Here is an 18,460-nt window from a genome sequence, read left to right as displayed (position 1 = left end):
GTTATTGACACTTTGAAAGAGTTTCATCCTTCTGGGTCATGGTTTTAAGGTTCGTTAGCTATAACTGAAATAGTACTTGATCTGGGGATAATTATTACTCATTGCTAAGGTAACACCCTACTGTCTTCTGTGCCTCATGCATTGTGAGTTAAGAGGATTTTGTTTGTTTGTTTCATTTTGTTTTTTAACCTTGGTTGGTGGTAACAGGCATTATTTTTGTCCCTTTGTGAGTACCAGGCTATCTCTAAGATTTATTCCTCTAGCACAAGTAATTTACACACACACACACTAATCAGTACTGAAGCTGTATACTCAAGAAGGGCCCTTTGCAGGTCTCTGGAGTTCTCCTTCTATGTAGCTCTCTCTTGTCTAGTACTCTGTGCTGAGAAAAAGCAGATCTAATAAATAAATAATAAAAGCAGTTTATAATTCCTGAATATCCTTGAACTTGGATAATCAGCTTTCAGTTCAGTTCAGTTCAATCGCTCAGTCGTGTCCAACTCTTTGCGACCCTATGAATCGCAGCACGCCAGGACTCCCTGTCCATCACCAACTCCCGGAGTACACTCAGACTCACGTCCATCGAGTCAGTGATGCCATCCAGCCATCTCATCCTCTGTCATCCCCTTCTCCTCCTGCCCCCAATCCCTCCCAGCATCAGAGTCTTTTCCAATGAGTCAACTCTTTGCATGAGGTGGCCAAAGTACTGGAGTTTCAGCTTTAGCATCATTCCTTCCAAAGAAATCCCAGGACTGATCTCCTTCAGAATGGACTGGTTGGATCTCCTTGCCGTCCAAGGGACTCTCAAGAGTCCTCTCCAACACCACAGTTCAAAAGCATCAATTCTTGGCTCAGAGGGAAAAGCGTCTGCCTGAAATGCAGGAGACCTGGGTTCGATCCCTGGATCAGGAAGATCCCCTGGAGAAGGAAATGGCAACCCACTCTAGTATTCTTGCCTGGAGAATCCCATGGACAGAGGAGCCTGGTGGGCTACAGTCCAAACGGTCACAAAGAGTCGGACACGACTGAGCGACTTCACTTTCACTTTCAGCCTTCTTCACAGTCCAACTTTAACAGCCATATGTGACCACAGGAAAAACCAAAGCCTTGACTAGATGGGCCTTAGTTGGCAAAGTAATGTCTCTGCTTTTGAATATACTATCTAGGTTGGTCATAACTTTTCTTCCAAGGAGTAAGCGTCTTTTAATTTCATGGCTGCAGTCACCATCTGCAGTGATTTTGGAGCCCCCCAAAATAAAGTCTGACACTGTTTTCACTGTTTCCCCATCTATTTCCCATGAAGTGATGGGACCAGATGCCATGATCTTCGTTTTCTGAATGTTGAGATTTAGGCCAACTTTTTCACTCTCCTCTTTCACTTTCATCAAGAGGCTTTTTAGTTCCTCTTCGCTCTGCCATAAGGGTGGTGTCATCTGCATATCTGAAGTTATTGATATTTCTCCTGGCAATCTTGATTCCAGTTTGTGTTTCTTCCAGTCCAGTGTTTCTCATGATGTACTCTGCATATAAGTTAAATAAGCAGGGAACAAGATACAGCCTTGAGGTACTCCTTTTCCTATTTGGAACCAGTCTGTTGTTCCGTGTCCAGTTCTAACTGTTGCTTCCTGACCTGCATACAGATTTCTTGAGAGCCTAACAGAAGCAGAAGATATTAAGAAGAGGTGGGAAGAATACACAGAAGAACTGTACAAAAACGATCTTCACGACCCAGATAATCATGGTGGTGTGATCACTAATCTAGAGCCAGACATCCTGGAATGTGAAGTCAAGTGGGCCTTGGAAAGCATTACTACGAACAAAGCTAGTGGAGGTGATGGAATTCCAGTTGAGCTGTTTCAAATCCTGAAAGATGATGCTGTGAAGGTACTGCACTCAATATGCCAGCAAATTTGGAAAACTCAGCAGTGGCCACGGGACTAGAAAAGGTCAGTTTTCATTCCAGTCCCAAAGAAAGGCAATACCAAAGAATGCTCAAACTACCACACAATTGCACTCATCTCACATGCTAGTAAGTAATGCTCAAAATTCTCCAAGCCAGGCTTCAGCAATCCGTGAACGGTGAACTTCCTGATGTTCAAGCTGGTTTTAGAAAAGGCAGAGGAACCAGAGATCAAATTGCCAATATCTGCTGGATCATGGAAAAAGCAAGAGAGTTCTAGAAAAACATCTATTTCTGCTTTATTGACTATGCCAAAGCCTTTGACTGTGTGGATCACAATAACCTGTGGAAAATCAGCTCTCAGGGAGGCCCAAACTGCCCATGGAATACTCAGTACCATGAGTTCAGTGTTCTGAAGACATTTTCAGTTGCTCTTAGGTGTTAGCAGTGTGGCTAGATTGCTTTTTGAAGGGAGTAGAGGAGGAAAAGACAGAGAAATGTTAAATATATATTACTAAGTGAAAGAAACCCATATGAAAAGACTACATACTGTATAATTCCAACTATATGAGAGTTTGGAAAAGGCAAAGTTATGGAAACAATAGAAAAAAGAAAAATCAGTGCTTGCTAGGGGTTGGGGCATGGAGCATGGAGGGATGAATAGGTGGAGCACAGAGGATTTTTAGGGCAGTGAAAATATTCTGTATGCTATAAAGCTGGCTACGTGTCATTATACATGTCTAAACACATGGAATACACAATATCTGAAGTGAACTGTAATGTAAACAGTGAACTTTGGTTGATAATGATATATCAGTGTAGGTTCATCAACTGTTATGAATGTACTACTCTGATGGGAGATGTTGATAATGGAAGATAATGCATGTGTGAAGGCAGTAGGTATGTAGGAAATTTTCTAGTCTTCCTTTTAGCTTTGCTGTGAACCTAAAACTTCTCTTTTAAGAAAAGTCTTAAAAAATCAATGAAGTAGAAATTGTATCAGTTCAATCGCTCAGTCGTGTCCAACTCTTTGCGACCCCATGAATTGCAGCACGCCAGGACTCCCTGTCCATCACCAACTCCTGGAGTTCACTCAGAATCACATCCATCGAGTCGGTGATGCCATCCAGCCATCTCATCCTCTGTCATCCCCTTCTCCTCCTGCCCCCAATCCCTCCCAGCATCAGAGTCTTTTCCAATGAGTCAACTCTTCACATGAGGTGGCCAAAGTACTGGAGTTTCAGCTCTAGCATCATTCCTTCCAAGGAGCACCCAGGACTGATCTCCTTCAGAATGGACTGGTTGGATTTCCTTGCCGTCCAAGGGACTCTCAAGAGTCCTCTCCAACACCACAGTTCAAAAGCATCAATTCTTCGGCACTCAGCTTTCTTCACAGTCCAACTCTCACATCCATACATGGCCACTGGAAAAATCATAGACTTTACTAGACGGACCTTTGTTGGCCAAGTAATGTCTCTGCTTTTGAATATGCTATCTAGGTTGGTCATAACTTTCCTCCAAGGAGTAAGTGTCTTTTAATTTCATGGCTGCAATCACCATCTGCAGTGATTTTGAAGCCCCCAAAAATAAAGTCTGTCACTGTTTCCACTGTTTCCCCATCTATTTCCCATGAAGTGATGGGACCAGATGCCATGATCTTCGTTTTCTGAATGTTGCGCTTTAGGCCAACTTTTTCACTCTCCACTTTCGCTTTCATCAAGAGGCTTTTTAGTTCCTCTTCACTCTGCCATAAGGGTGGTGTCATCTGCATATCTGAGGTTATTGATATTTCTCCCGGCAATCTTGATTCCAGTTTGTGCTTCTTCCAGTCCAGTGTTTCTCATGATGTACTCTGCATAGAAGTTAAATAAGCAGGGTGGCAATATACAGCCTTGACGTACTCCTTTTCCTATTTGGAACCAGTCTGTTGGTCCATGTCCAGTTCTAACTGTTGCTTCCTGACCTGCATACAGGTTTCTCAAGAGGCAGGTCAGGTGGTCTGGTATTCCCATCTCTTTCAGAATTTTCCACAGTTGATTGTGATCCACACAGTCAAAGGCTTTGGCATAGTCAATAAAGCAGAAATAGATGTTTTTCTGGAACTCTCTTGCTTTTTCCATGATCCAATGGATGTTGGCAATTTGATCTGTGGTTCCTCTGCCTTTTCTAAAACCAGCTTGAACATCTGGAAGTTCACGGTTCACGTACTGCTGAAGCCTGGCTTGGAGAATTTTGAGCATTACTTTACTAGTATGTGAGATGAGTGCAATTGTGCAGTAGTTTGAGCATTCTTTGGAATTGCCTTTCTTTGAGATTGGAATGAAAACTGACCTTTTCCAGTCCTGTCGCCACTGCTGAGTTTTCCTAATTTGCTGGCGTAGAGTGCAGCACTTTGACAGCACTGTCTTTCAGGATTTGAAATAGCTCCACTGGAATTCCATCACCTCCACTAGCTTTGTTTGTAGTGATGCTTTCTAAGGCCCACTTAACTTCACATTTCAGGATGTCTGGCTGTAAGTGAGAGATCACACCATCATGATTATCTTGGTTGTGAAGATCTTTTTTGTACAGTTCTGTGTATTCTTGCCACCTCTTCTTAATATCTTCTGCTTCTGTTAGGTCCAGACCATTTCTGTCCTTTATCGAGCCCATCTTTGCATGAAATGTTCTCTTGGTATCTCTAATTTTCTTGAAGAGAGCTCTAGTCTTTCCCATTCTGTTGTTTTCCTCTATTTCTTCGCACTGATCTCTGCAAAAGGCTTTCTTATCTCTTCTTGCTATTCTTTGGAACTCTGCATTCAGATGCTTATATCTTTCCTTTTCTCCTTTGCTTTTTGCTTCTCTTCTTTTCACAGCTATTTGTAAACCCTCCCCAGACAGCCATTTTGCTTTTTTTCATTTCTTTTCCATAGGGATGGTCTTGATCCCTGTCTCCTGTACAATGTCACGAACCTCAGTCCATAGTTCAGGCACTCTGTCTATCAGATCTAGTCCCTTAAATCTATTTCTTACTTCCACTGTATAATCTTAAGGGATTTGATATAGGTCATACCTCAATGGTCTAGTGGTTTTTCCCTGCTTTCTTCAATTTAAGTCTGAATTTGACAATAAGGAGTTCGTGATCTGAGCCACAGTCAGCTCCTGGTCTTGTTTTTGTTGACTGTATAGAGCTGCTCCATCTTTGGCTGCAAAGAATATAATCAATCTGATTTCAGTGTTGACCCTCTGGTAATGTCCATGTGTAGAGTCTTCTCCTGTGTTGTTGGAAGAGGGTGTTTGCTATGACCAGTGTGTTCTCTTGGCAAAACTCTATTAGTCTTTGCCCTGCTTCATTCCGTATTCCTAGGCCATATTTGCCTGTTACTCCAGGTGTTTCTTGACTTCCTACTTTTGCATTCCTGTCCCCTATAATGAAAAGGACATCTTTTTTGGGTGTTAGTTCTAAAAGGTCTTGTAGGTCTTCATAGAACCATTCAACTTCAGCTTCTTCAGTGTACTGGTTGGGATATAGACTTGGATTACCTTGATATTGAATGGTTTGCCTTGGAAACGAACAGAGATCATTCTGTCCTTTTTGAGGCTGCATCCAAGTACTGCATTTTGGACTCTCTTGTTGACCATGATGGCTACTCCATTTCTTCTAAGGGATTCCTGCCCGTAGTAGTAGATGTAATAGTTATCTGAGTTAAATTCATCCGTTGCAGTCCTTTTTAGTTCGCTGATTCCTAGAATGTTGACGTTCACTCTTGCCATCTCCTGTTTGACCACTTCCAATTTGCCTTGATTCATGGACCTAACATTCCAGATTCCTATGCATTCCAGGTTCCTATTGCTCTTTACAGCATTGGACCTTGCTTGTATCACCAGTCACATCCACAACTGGATATTGTTTTTGCTTTGGCTCTATCCCTTCATTTTTTCTGGAGTTATTTCTCCACTGATCTCCAGTTGCATATTGGGCACCTACCGACCTGGGGAGTTCCTCTTTCAGTGTCCTATCATTTTGCCTTTTCATACTGTTCATGGGGTTCTCAAGGCAAGAATACTGAAGTGGTTTGCCATTCCCTTCTCCAGTAGACCACATTCTGTCAGACCTCTCCACCATGACCCGCCCATCTTGGGTGGCCCCACAGGGCATGGCTTAATTTCATTGAGTTAGACAAGGCTGTGGTCCTAGTGTGATTACATTGACTAGTTTTCTGTGATTATGGTTTCAGATTATGGTGTCTGCCCTCTGATGCCCTCTTGCAATACCTACCGTCTTACCTTGGGTATGGGGTATCTCTTCACGGCTGCTCCAGCAAAGCGCGGCCACTGCTCCTTACCTTGGACGAAGGGTATCTCTTCACGGCCGCCCCTCCTGACCTTGACCTTGGAATAGCTCCTCTTGGCCCTCCTGCATCTGCGCAGCCACCACTCTTTGGACTTGGGGTTGCTCCTCTCGGCCGCCGCCCCTGACCTTGGTTGTGGGGTTGCTCTTCTTGGCCGCTCCTGCACTGTTGCAGCCTGGCAATCTTGGCTGCTGCCCCTAACCTCAGACATGGGGTAGCTCCTCTCTGCCACGCTTCAAATGTATACAGTTACAGAAACTCCTATAACTTTATAGTTGGGTGCATTTTTAGTATTTATTAAATATAAATAAAATTGTGATTTCAGATCCTAGCTTTGTCTCTTACAAGCTGTTGATCTTGGGAAATTAAGCTTTTATTTTTATTTTGGTTTCTTCATCTGTAAAATAGGAATGATAGTATAGCTCTTTCACAGGTTGTTGGGAAGATTAAATGAGGTAATAGATAAAAACGGCTTAGAACAGTATATGACACATAGCTGCTGCTGGTGCTGCTAAGTCGCTTCACTTGTGTCTGACTCTGTGCAACCCCATAGATGGCAGCCCACCAGGCTCCCCCGTCCCTGGGACTCTCCAGGCAAGAACACTGGGGTGGGTTGCCATTTCCTTCTCCAGTGCACGAAAGTGAAAAGTGAAAGTGAAGTCTCTCATTCGTGTCTGACTCTTAGCGACGCCATGGACTGCATACTACCAGGCTCCTCTGTCCATGGGATTTTCCAGGCAAGAGTACTGGAGTGGGGTGCCATTGCATTCTCCAAGTGCTGGTAAATATTAACAAAGTTTAGAAATTGTTTGCTCTTGTGCAGAGTATCTGCTGTTTTTAAATGGGGTAATTAACCTTTCTCTCATAGGCTTGTCTTGAGGATTAAATGAGAAAGAACATAAAAGCAAGTCATCAGTGAAGTAAGCTATGTCCATAAGTAGCCTTATGAGCTGCTTGAAAATTACATGTTAAAAAAATTAAGTCTTTTTTTCCTGGGAAGGTAGTAAAGCTTTTCATGAGCTCTTTGGGATGGTCTGTGCCTCCACTGTAGTCTAAGATTAAGAGTTGCTAGTTTAGAAAACTGGAAATAGTTTTTGAACTGGGAGTAGTTTTTGAAAAGGTGGCATGGAAAGGTCATGGGCTTAGGAATCTGGCAACCAGGAATCAGCTGGAATGTTACCACTTCCTAGCCTCAGATTTTTTTTTTCCTGTTAATCAGGGAAAATAATACTGTCCCACAATCTCGGCAAGGTTTTGACAGTCAGGTGCAGAAACTTAGGAATTCCACCGTAGCTACAAAAATATACAAATAGTCACAGTATTTATTACCCATTGAGAGATACAGTTGTATATATGGAGACCGTTTTGATTTTCATATGTTGCATTTGTTCAGTGTTTATTTTTTCCTGTAGTGGAGATTTTTTTTATTCTTCACTTTTTGTTAAATTTGAACTCCCATCCCTTGTTCTTAAGTTTCATTTATCCCATAGGCTATTGCTACTCTTTGGATAGTTCATTATTTTCTGGATTGCTTTTAGTAACAGTATTTGAAAGCATAAGTATCAGATCACGATACTGTCTGGATTGCTCACAAGGCCTGTAATTTGTAAGGTGAAGCAATTCTATTTTTTTTTATAATAATACTCTGTACCTTGGTTTAGTATTTTGTAGTTCACAAAGCACTTTCTCATTTTTCTTTCATTTGATCCCTGGGATGGGCAGGGCAGATGTTATCTCTTGATGGGGGAGAAAGTTGATGTGTGAAAGGGTAAATGGTTTATTCTGATTCCACAGAGAGTAAAGCATTTAGCTGGGATTGGAACCCAGGCTCTCATATTTAGTCTGGGGCTCTTTCCATAGAACCACATATCATTTTTGTGAGAAAGTCTTGGTTAAAAAACAAAATACAGGCCAGGTAAATTACTATTAATGAATGGTTGTTTCTGTTTTCCTAAAACATTTTTAAAAAACAGCCATAATCTAACAGAAATGTCAGCAATATAGAAAACTAAAAAAAAAAAACCAGATGCTCCATCACCCATGCGTACTTCAGTGTGCTTTTCCTACAAACAAGGGTATTCTCCTTTATAACCACAATACAACCATCAAAATCAGGAAATTAACATCGAATCATTACTACATCTAGTCATTAGACCTTGTTCATATTTCAGTCATTGTCTCAGTAATATTCCTTACACCAAAATGATTCAGTTCAGAGTCACACGTTGTCTTTATTTGTCCTGTCTCTTAAGTTTCCTTTAGCCTGGAAGAGATCTTCAGTCTTCCCTTGATTTTTCTTGACCCTGACACTTCTGGAGGTTACAGGACAAATATTTTTTAGACGGTCCCTCAATTAGTTTGTCTGATTTCTCCTCAAGATTAGCTTCAGGTTGCACATCTTGGACAGGAATATCACGGGCGTGTTAGTGTTCTCTTCCCTTTGCATTCTAGTCATTTGTCCATTCCTGACGGTGATTACCTTTAATGACTTGATTAGATAGTCTTTGCCAAAGTTCTACACTGAAAAGTTACTCTTTGTCATTGCAGTTAGTAAAGATTTTGTGGGAAGAAACTTTAAAACTATATAAATGCTCCATTTCTCATTAAATTGTCAACTTATTCATTTCCATCAATGGGGTGTTGTGGTTTTCTGTTTATTTGATTGGTTAATAATCTGTCAATATCATTATTGATTTTGATGCTCACCTTACCCAGACCGGCAGTGGGAGCCTTATAAAGCTGTCTCTTGACTCCTTTAGACATCTCCCCATCATTCTTTGAGGGCTTCTTTTTCTAGTACAGTAAGGTGTTGCAGTCTCATCCTGTGCTTTCTCTGCCCCAGCCCTGGAATCCGGTATTTCTCCAAGGACCCCTTGTTCCTTTTAGAGGATGGTTGTATTTAGAAGCCAAGGTCTGGTTACTGGATATATTCATTGCTATTGGGTGTTGTTCCTGCCAAGGCCCATTCAGTAGACAGACCCAGGAAGTATGTGTGTATTAGTCAGGCTATATTTACAGTTCTCTATTATACATTTATTGAAAACCTGAGTTCACGCTAATATCTCCAATTCAAATCCAACTCCATAGAGTTCATTCTAGTTTTCTGGTAGTTGCATCTGTGAGAAACTTGGCCTATCTTACTGGTCTTGGACTTGCATTGAGTGTGCTTCTCCATCACCTTCTGTCCTGTGTGGATGCTCTCCTCATTCACCTTGCTTTCCTGGGGTCACAGTGCCTAGGTTGATGGTTTGACATGACCCTGCTCTCCCACTGGGGTTTCCCTGGTGACTCAGAAAGTAAAGAATCTGCCTGGAATGCAGGAAACCCAGGTTCAGTCCCTAGGTTGGGAAGATCCCCTGGAGAAGGAAATGGCAACCCACTCCAGTGTTCTTGCTTGGAGAATCCCATGGACAAAGGAGCCTGGCGTTCGGCTACAGTCCATGGGGTCACAAAGAGTCAGGTATGACTGAGCAACTAACACTTTCACTTTTGCTGTCCCACTGCCCTGTGGATGCCCCAAATGACCTCTGAATCCCCAGTATGCTAGGCAAGTCTTCTCTGACCCCACATAGTCAGCCTCCTCATCGCAGCTCTGGCTCACCACCTGCCTCTAGGGTCCTTCTGCTTGGACATGCTCCTCACTCTCTTGGGCTCTGACACTCATGCTGGACTGTCCCTCCATGGGGCACTGTTCATGCTCTACTTGTGTTTTAACATCCTGGTTGTTGCTGCTCTTGAGCACTGATCCTCTTTTCACCCCCACTCAGGTTCTGGCTTCTCATCCCAGGGTGCTTCCCCTCAGTAGATGCCTTCCTCATTCACTCTGATTTGACATTATATTGGCCAGGCCACCTCCCACTGTGGGCCTTGCTCATGATCTGATGTCACTTGTCTGGTCACCTCTCTATAGAGACATTTTCCTCACCCTGCTCAGGCTTTTAACATCTCATGCTGAGCCATTGCCAACGTGGGCATCTGCCCTGCTCTGCCCACATGATAGTTTTAGGAATAAATTGTTCAGAAATAGCAGAAGAAAACTTAGGGGAGGCTTTTAAAAAAATTAAGGGCAAAGGTACTTAAGGAAATGGATGCCATCTTTGCTGATACTGTTAATATTATTGGAGAGTCTAGATTTTGCACTGTTGCTCAGCACAGGAAAGAACTTATTAAAAGTGCATGGAGTACTGTACATTGTGGAGGGGCATGCAGGCTCTATCTGCTTGGGATCCAGCTTTACTTCTTCGAGTTAACTTGCTTTGCACATCGTGGCGTAAGAATCTTTCCATAGGAACCAATGGGTAAGGTAAAACTTCGTAACTCCTCTCACAGCAATATCTGTGTATCTTTATTAATCTGATCCTGAGAACATTATTAGAAATGAAAAGTTAAGTGCAAAATCTTGAAATGACATGTTTGTATAATTACACAGGTAAGTTAATCATTTTCTGACAAGTCTCGACAATGACAGCGTTCTTCTATGGAGATGTTAACTTGTTATGGGTTAGAAAGCACCCTTTGATACAGCATTTTCAGCCTGGAGAAACAGCTTTAATTTCAGAGGCTATTGAAACAAATGGAGACTTGTTGGAAATATTAACACTACCTTTTTGTGTGTTTATCTAGCTTAAAGGAATCAATGTTTATTAGGTGATGTTTGCTAGCACATTCTGCGGTGTATACAGTTGCTTTTGACCGTGTTGTCAACTTTAAGACAGTTCATTTGTATGAATTTTGAAATACCTCAGCCCCCTCAGGATATCAGTGTGTAACTAAGGAGACAGTGTGCTGAGGTTTTACCCTAGTCCATAGAGAATAGGCTGCTGTTTTGCTTTAGAATACTAACTGGTGTGAAGATCTGATAGCTGTGAAATAAGGGGTCCCAGTACTGTGTGTGTCTCATTTAGTACTTCTAAATAACGCTTAAAGGTATGAGGGCCCAGCATTATGGCATGGTTACGTTATGCAGCAAAGATTCATCTTGTGAGGAGTTAGTGTTACATTTTTCTCCTAATCTCATAATACGTTGTAATCAAAGAAAAGTAGGTCCTAATTGAAAGCTGATGATCCAGCAGAGTGGTCAATAGCATGATGCTTTTTAAAGAAAAAAATTAGCTTTCCTGCCGCCTGAATATTGTCAGAGCTTTTGTCTGTTTCATGACTTCAAGCTGAGTGTACTTAATCATGTTGATGACATGGCCCTGAGCACTGAGCGTGGCCCTTGCAGGGCATCACCGAGAGTCTGTTCAGAAGAGGGTGGTATTGAATAGAAATCTCTCTTGGCTTACTCTCAGTCTTCGTTCTCCCAGAGGCAAGAACTGAGCAGACCTCCCTTCCTTCAAACACATTTTAACTGCTTGTGTGTTATTTTTTTTGTATTTAAGAGCAGAGACTGTTGTCAGCAGGTGTGACTTATTGATACCTTTGACTCCAGAGGAAAACATCTTTAACAGTCAGGTGTAAGCCAGGCATTTTCAGTAGCATACTTCTTGTTAGAGAAAGAGAAACAGTTATTGGGAACTAGAAACTGTGTCAGATGTTGGAGGAAAACTCATTCATCAAACTATTATTGTGCCAGGTTTATGACTAGGAATATGAGAAGACAGTTGGTGCCCTCAAGGAGCTCCCAGTCTAGTGGGGAAGACGGATACTTAATTAGAGGCACAGTGGTGGTTCTCCTGGTTACACATTGGGATAAGTTGGGGAGGTTTTAAAAAAAAATAATGCCTGGAGATTCTGATTTAATTGTTCTGGGGTGTGGTCTGAGCCTCAGGACTTTTAAAAGCTCCCCAGGTAATTGTAACTGCATCAGGGTCAAATGTGTTAGAGCTGCAAAAATGTGGAAGTGCAATAACATTTGCACAGGGATGGGAGTACAGTGGAGAGGCACTTAACTCAGTCTAGGATGTGAGGGTAGGGGCTTGAGAAGGCTTCCAAGAGAGGAGGAAATGCCTGAGCTAAGGCTTGATGAATGAATTTGTCAAGTGGAAAAGACTAGAAAGACAGTTCTTTGCAGAAGAGCAGCTGAGTAAGGTAGAATTGTAAAGTGGTTAGTGCTTTTGGGTGATCCATGCTGATTCTGCCATTTCCTTGATTTGACTTTGACTAGTTTATCTTCTGAGTTTCAGGGTCCTTATCTCTAAACTGGGGGTAATACTTAAAGGGTTGTTGAAGGTTAACTGAGATAATGCATGTAAAGTGCTTAATCATGTAATCATGCTTTGCACATTCAAAACAGTAGGTACAAGTAGTGGTATGGTAATGATATTGTCACTAGAGAATTGGAGCATGGTTTGCTCAGAGAGCTACAAGTAGTTCCCTGTGGCTGGATCTTAGGGTGCAAGACCACTCAAGGAAAGGGTGGATGGCAAAAAAAAAAAAAAAGAGCTTGGCTGATGGGCAGAGTTCAGATCATGGAGGTATAGGAGTGTGAGGCAATTGATGATGGGATCCCATGGCAGAAGCAGGACATTTCCATGGTAATATGTTAAGATACGATGTGCTCTGGGAAATCTTGGGTCTGTATTGGAAAGTGGCTCAGAACATGGTATTCTTAGCATCATTACATGTAGTGAATTGGCAGGAATGTTACTAGGACAGAAATTGGATTTTCAGTTCCAAGTAGTTGAAAATATTAAGCATCTTAAAGAGTAATGGAGGAAGTAAGTAGTCTCAAGGTAGTTCCACAGAGTATCTGGAAATTGTTATTGTATTAATGGTTTAATGAAAATATTAAGTCGCTTGGTCATTTGCATTTAGAAGAGAAACTTAAAAACTTATTTTTTGATTTGCAGAGAAGTAGAAAATGCTTCTTTGGAGAAGGAAATGGCAACCCACTCCAGTACTCTTGCCTAGAGAATCCTGTGGACAGAGGAGCCTGGTGGGCTGCTGTCCATGGGGTCGCACAGAGTCGGACATGACTGAAGTGACTTAGCATGCATGCATGCATTGGAGAAGGAAATGGCAACCCACTCTAGTATTCTTGCCTGGAGAATCCCAGGGACAGAGGAGCCTGGTTGGCTGCCTTCTATGGGGTCGCACAGAGTCGGACACGACTGAAGCGACTTAGCAGCAGCAGCAACAGAAAATGCTTCTATCTTCATTGGCTTCATTGGCCCTTATGTATATTGCTTGGTATGTTATTAAACTTGTCACAGCATTAATCACTACTTCTTCTATAATACAACATGTAAATGATCATGGATAAGTATGACAATAACATATATAGTCTGGTTTGTTTTTAGTGTGGTGGTCAGCATTTTTTTTTTTTTTTTTCCTGAAGAAACTGTCATAATCTTTGGCACCATTTAATAGAACTCTGGCAGCTATTTGAACTGAGTAAGAAAGTTTGGTAGGTTTATAATTCATTAGAATGAGGCAATGACTATGGGTAACTGTAGAAGAGAAGTTAGCGTCATTGTTTCCACAAATACTTTTTTCCTTTGAAATCTTTTATTGCAAAAGCACTGTTGATATGGATTATTGAGGTATACCTTATGTTTATTTTATATTGTATGTACTAATTATTTAGATGAAGAGTTCCATTTAACTAGATCAGTGGTTCTTAAACTGTGATCACTAGTTCAGCAGCATCACTATTATCTGGGTACTTATTGGAAATGCCAGTTCTTGGGTTCTGCCCCAGATACCCTGGAGATGGGGCTTGAAATCTCATCTTTTAATGTGCTGAAATTTGAGTCACAGAAGTGTATAATCACTCCTATCATTGATTGAAATTTTTTAGACTCCGGGAAGGCAAGTCTGTACTTCCTTTATTCCTTTTCAATATTTGATTCTGGCTGTGTGCCAGGGACTGTTTAGGCACCTGGGAAACACTTGTGGGTATGACAGACAAAAATGCGTACTCTCCTGCAGTTTACATTTAGAGGAGAGAAACAAGGTTGTGATTGCTGTGATGTGTAGAATTAAAATTCAATGGTAGAGTGTATTGGGGAAGACTTTTTGAGGAGGTCAGGTATAAGTTGTATTTTGAATGACAGGAAGAGCCATCTATATGATGATCAGTGCAAAAGGCCACAAGATAGAAATGAATTAGGTGTGTTGAGGGGCAGACAGAAGGCCAGTGTGGCTAGAATGCAGTGGGCAAGAGGAGAGAATTCTGAAATGAAATTGGAGAGATAGGGAGAGGCCAGATCATGTAGGACCTTGTAAGGACTTTTTTCCTACTCATTTTTTAAAAAATTGTAGTAAAATGCATATAACATAAAATTTACCAGACTGGAAAAGGTCAGTTTTCATTCCAATCCCAAAGAAAAGCAATACCAAAGAATGCTCAAACTACCGCACAATTGCACTCATCTCACACGCTAGTAATGCTCAAAATTCTCCAAGCCAGGCTTCAGCAATACGTGAACCGTGAACTTCCAGATGTTCAAGCTGGTTTTAGAAAAGGCAGGGGTACCAGAAATCAAATTGCCAACATCCGCTGGATCATGGAAAAAGCAAGAGAGTTCCAGAAAAACATCTATTTCTGCTTTATTGACTATGCCAAAGCCTTTGACTGTGTGGATCACAAAAAACTGTGGCCAATTCTGAAAGAGATGGGAATACCAGACCACCTGACCTGCCTCTTGAGAAACCTATATGCAGGTCAGGAAGCAACAGTTAGAACTGGACATGGACCAACAGACTGGTTCCAAATAGGAAAAGGAGTACGTCAAGGCTGTATATTGTCACCCTGCTTATTTAACTTCTATGCAGAGTACATCATGAGAAACGCTGGACTGGAAGAAACACAAGCTGGAATCAAGATTGCCGGGAGAAATATCAATAACCTCAGATATGCAGATGACACCACCCTTATGGCAGAGTGAAGAGGAACTAAAAAGCCTCTTGATGAAAGTGAAAGAGGAGAGTGAAAAAGTTGGCCTAAAGCTCAACATTCAGAAAACGAAGATCATGACATCTGGTCCCATCACTTCCTGGGAAATAGATGGGGAAACAGTGGAAACAGTGTCAGACTTTATTTTTTGGGGCTCCAAAATCACTGCAGATGGTGACTGCAGCCATGAAATTAAAAGACGCTGTCTCCTTGGAAGGAAAGTTATGACCAACCTAGATAGCATATTCAAAAGCAGAGACATTACTTTGCCAACAAAGATCCGTCTAGTCAAGGCTCTGGTTTTTCCAGTGGCCATGTATGGATGTGAGAGTTGGACTGTGAAGAAAGCTGAGCACCGAAGAATTGATGCTTTTGAACTGTGGTGTTGGAGAAGACTCTTGAGAGTCCCTTGGACTGCAAGGAGATCCAACCAGTCCATTCTAAAGGAGATCAGTCCTGGGTGTTCTTTGGAAGGACTGGTGCTGAAGCTCAAACTCCAGTACTTTGGCCACCTCATGTGGGGAGTTGAGTCATTGGAAAAGACTCTGATGCTGGGAGGGATTGGGGGCAGGAGCAGAAGGGGACAACGAGGATAAAATGGCTGGATGGCATCACCAACTCAATGGACATGAGTTTGAGTGAACTCCAGGAGTTTGTGTGGACAGGGAGGCCTGGCGTGCTGTGATTCATGTGGTTGCAAAGAGTTGGACACGACTGAGCAACTGAACTGAACCACTTTTAGTTATATTTGATTTTCTTTTTAAAGAAATTCATTTTTAATTAAAGAATAATTGCTTTATAATATTGTGTTGGTTTCTGCCATGCTTCAACATGAATCAGCCGTAGGTATACATATGTCGCCTCCCTCCCACCTTGCACCCTCTCTTACCCATCTGGGTTGTCACAGAGTACCTCTTTGAGCTCCCTGAGTCATGTAGCAAATTCCCACCGGCTATCTATTTTGCATATGGTAGTGTATGTTTCCATGCTACTCTTTGTATTCCTCCCTCCCTCCTCCCCCCATATCTACAAGTCTGTTTTCCATTTTTAAGTGTATCGTTCCGTAATATTCAGTACTCTCATGTTGTTGTACAACCATCACCACCGTCTATCTGCAGAACTAAGACTTTGGTTTTTAGTTTGAATGGTATGGGATGTTTTGGGGAGGTTTTGAGTAGAGGACTGCTATAGCCTGACCTTTGGAATAAAAGGGACTGTAGGAAGGCAGGGAGAAGGCAGTGAGACCAGTTAAAGTATTATGGTAATTGAGGTGAAATGTTGATGATCTATCAAGGACGGTCGGTTGGGGATGCTGAGACTCATTGAGATTCTGGGTATATTTTGATGATTAAATCAACATAATTTGTTTGATTGATTTGGCATATAAAACAGGACTGAAGGGTGATACCAGATTTGATGTCTTTTGTTTGTTGTGTTTTGTTTTTTTTTTTTTTTTTGCCTGAGTAATTGGATATCAGGAAGTGCAGGTTTGAGGAAGAAAAGTGCCATTTGTTAAGTTAAAAATTCTTCTTAAAGATCCTGATGGGGATGTTGAGCAGGCAGCTGGATGAGGGAATCTAGGGTCCGGGAAGAAGTCGGGTTGGAGACAGGACTTTGGAGCTCATCAGCATTTGCCTGGTAATTAGTACCATGAGACTGAATGAGATCATTTAGAGAATGAGTGTAGGCAGGAAGAGGTCTAGCACTAAGTTCAAGGGTAGGAGAGTTTTGTCTGAGAAGGAATCACCAAAGGAGCAGCCAGTAAGGCAGGAAGAATACCGCTAGAGAGTGATGTCCTGGCAGGCACGTGAAGAAAGTATTTGGAGAAGGAGGGCAAATCAATCAGCCGTGTCAAATGCTGCTGAGAGGTTAAGACAAGCATTTGAGATTGACCATTTTGGCACATTTTAGCAATGGGGAGGACACTGGTGATCATGACAAGTTGTTTTGGTGGTGTGGTGAGTTCAGAAGTCTGGCCGAAGTGTTGAAGAGAAAGGGAGAAGACGCAGAGAGAGAGTTTAGACACCGTTAGAATGTTCTTCAGTTAGACAGCAGATCTGTACAAACCACCTTAAGTTAGTGGCACAAATTAACGCTCCAGTGTTAAAAAAAAAACAAATTTGGTATATAACACCTTTGCATGCTCAAGTTTGTTCCTTTCAGTTTTTTAAGTAGAGAAAAATAAACTTAAAAGTGGACATTTGGGTTAAAAAAAAAATGCATGGAATCTTTGAGGAATCTCCATGGAGTCCCAGGGTCCCGCAGAACACACTTTGAAAGCCGTTATCTTAATCCAGAGGAATGAAATTCTGAGATGAAATTCAGCCAGTTGCAAAATAGGCATAAAGATATTTCTACGTTTTAGAGGGAATCTTCTTGGTGCTCTTCAGGTGAACTTAGAATATTCCTTTCTTTCAACAAACCCTTTACTTTTAGATCATTTGAATCAAGGGATTTTCCATATGGTGTTTTCCACAAATGTTTTGGTGACCAAGGGATGCTGACCTTGTCGGTCTTTTTGTACCCTTTTGCAGGGGAAAGAAAAAGTACAAAAGCATTTTTAAATAGCTTTCTTAAAACTTGAGTTTACTTTTAGTTAAGTAAGATACTCTGATTTATTGTCTAATTTAAAAATTGTATTTGACAAAGGTATATTTAATTTTTAGAGCAGGCAACTCTTTTCACTGTAGGTACTTATTTAAAGCACATTTGAAATTCTCTTCAGTAAGGAAATGATGGTTCTTCACAAGAGAAATAGTAGATCCCTGACTGGCAACTACTCCTGAGAAATTGGAGGGAGTATTACAATATTGAGTCTAAGATGCCATTATTTATAAGATGCACTGTTATTATATGTACTACTAAGAAAGAAAAATTGCCATTTAGACTTGTAAGATGCAATAGATTGTAAAACATGGGAAAATGTGGGAGAAAAATTTAATCTTAGAATCAATGAAACCCAGAATTTGAGTGCCTGGAGGTCTGAGTTGCAGTTCTGGCTATGTTTCTAACTAGTTGTGGGACTACCAAGTCATTTAGACTCTCTCTGCTTTAGATTCCTCACCTGTATGGTGAGGGTGATGACTGATCCACCTACCTCATAAGATTGTAATGAGGATAAAGAGAGGTAAATGAGATAGTTATTTTGGAAAGTGGAATCTGCTGGGCAAATTCAAGGTATTTAGTTGATTGCAATTCCCTTAGATCTGATTAGGCAACTCATAGTTTCTTCTCTGAGCTTTGTTGTCAGGCTTAAAATAGAATTCAGTCATAGACATTTGAATGTGTAACATTTTCTTCTGCTAAATGATTTTCTTGCAATCTGGAAATAATCTTTTTATTGTAGTTTTAGAATCAAAGAGAAAAGAGAAAATACAAAGATAATATAAC

The 18,460-nt window shown here is 41.4% G+C and overlaps 1 protein-coding gene across 3 annotated transcripts in view; it reads left to right on the top strand.

The window, feature by feature from the left end:
* The window catches only part of DENND1A (DENN domain containing 1A), a 540,190-nt gene that overhangs the window by 31,587 nt on the left and 490,143 nt on the right, over positions 1-18,460 (top strand). The gene's annotated exons all lie outside the window — the stretch shown is intronic.

This window comes from Budorcas taxicolor, chromosome 11 (assembly GCF_023091745.1).
Source record: "Budorcas taxicolor isolate Tak-1 chromosome 11, Takin1.1, whole genome shotgun sequence".
Classification (NCBI taxonomy): Eukaryota; Metazoa; Chordata; class Mammalia; order Artiodactyla; family Bovidae; genus Budorcas; species Budorcas taxicolor.
This window is presented reverse-complemented; position numbering and strand designations above follow the sequence as displayed.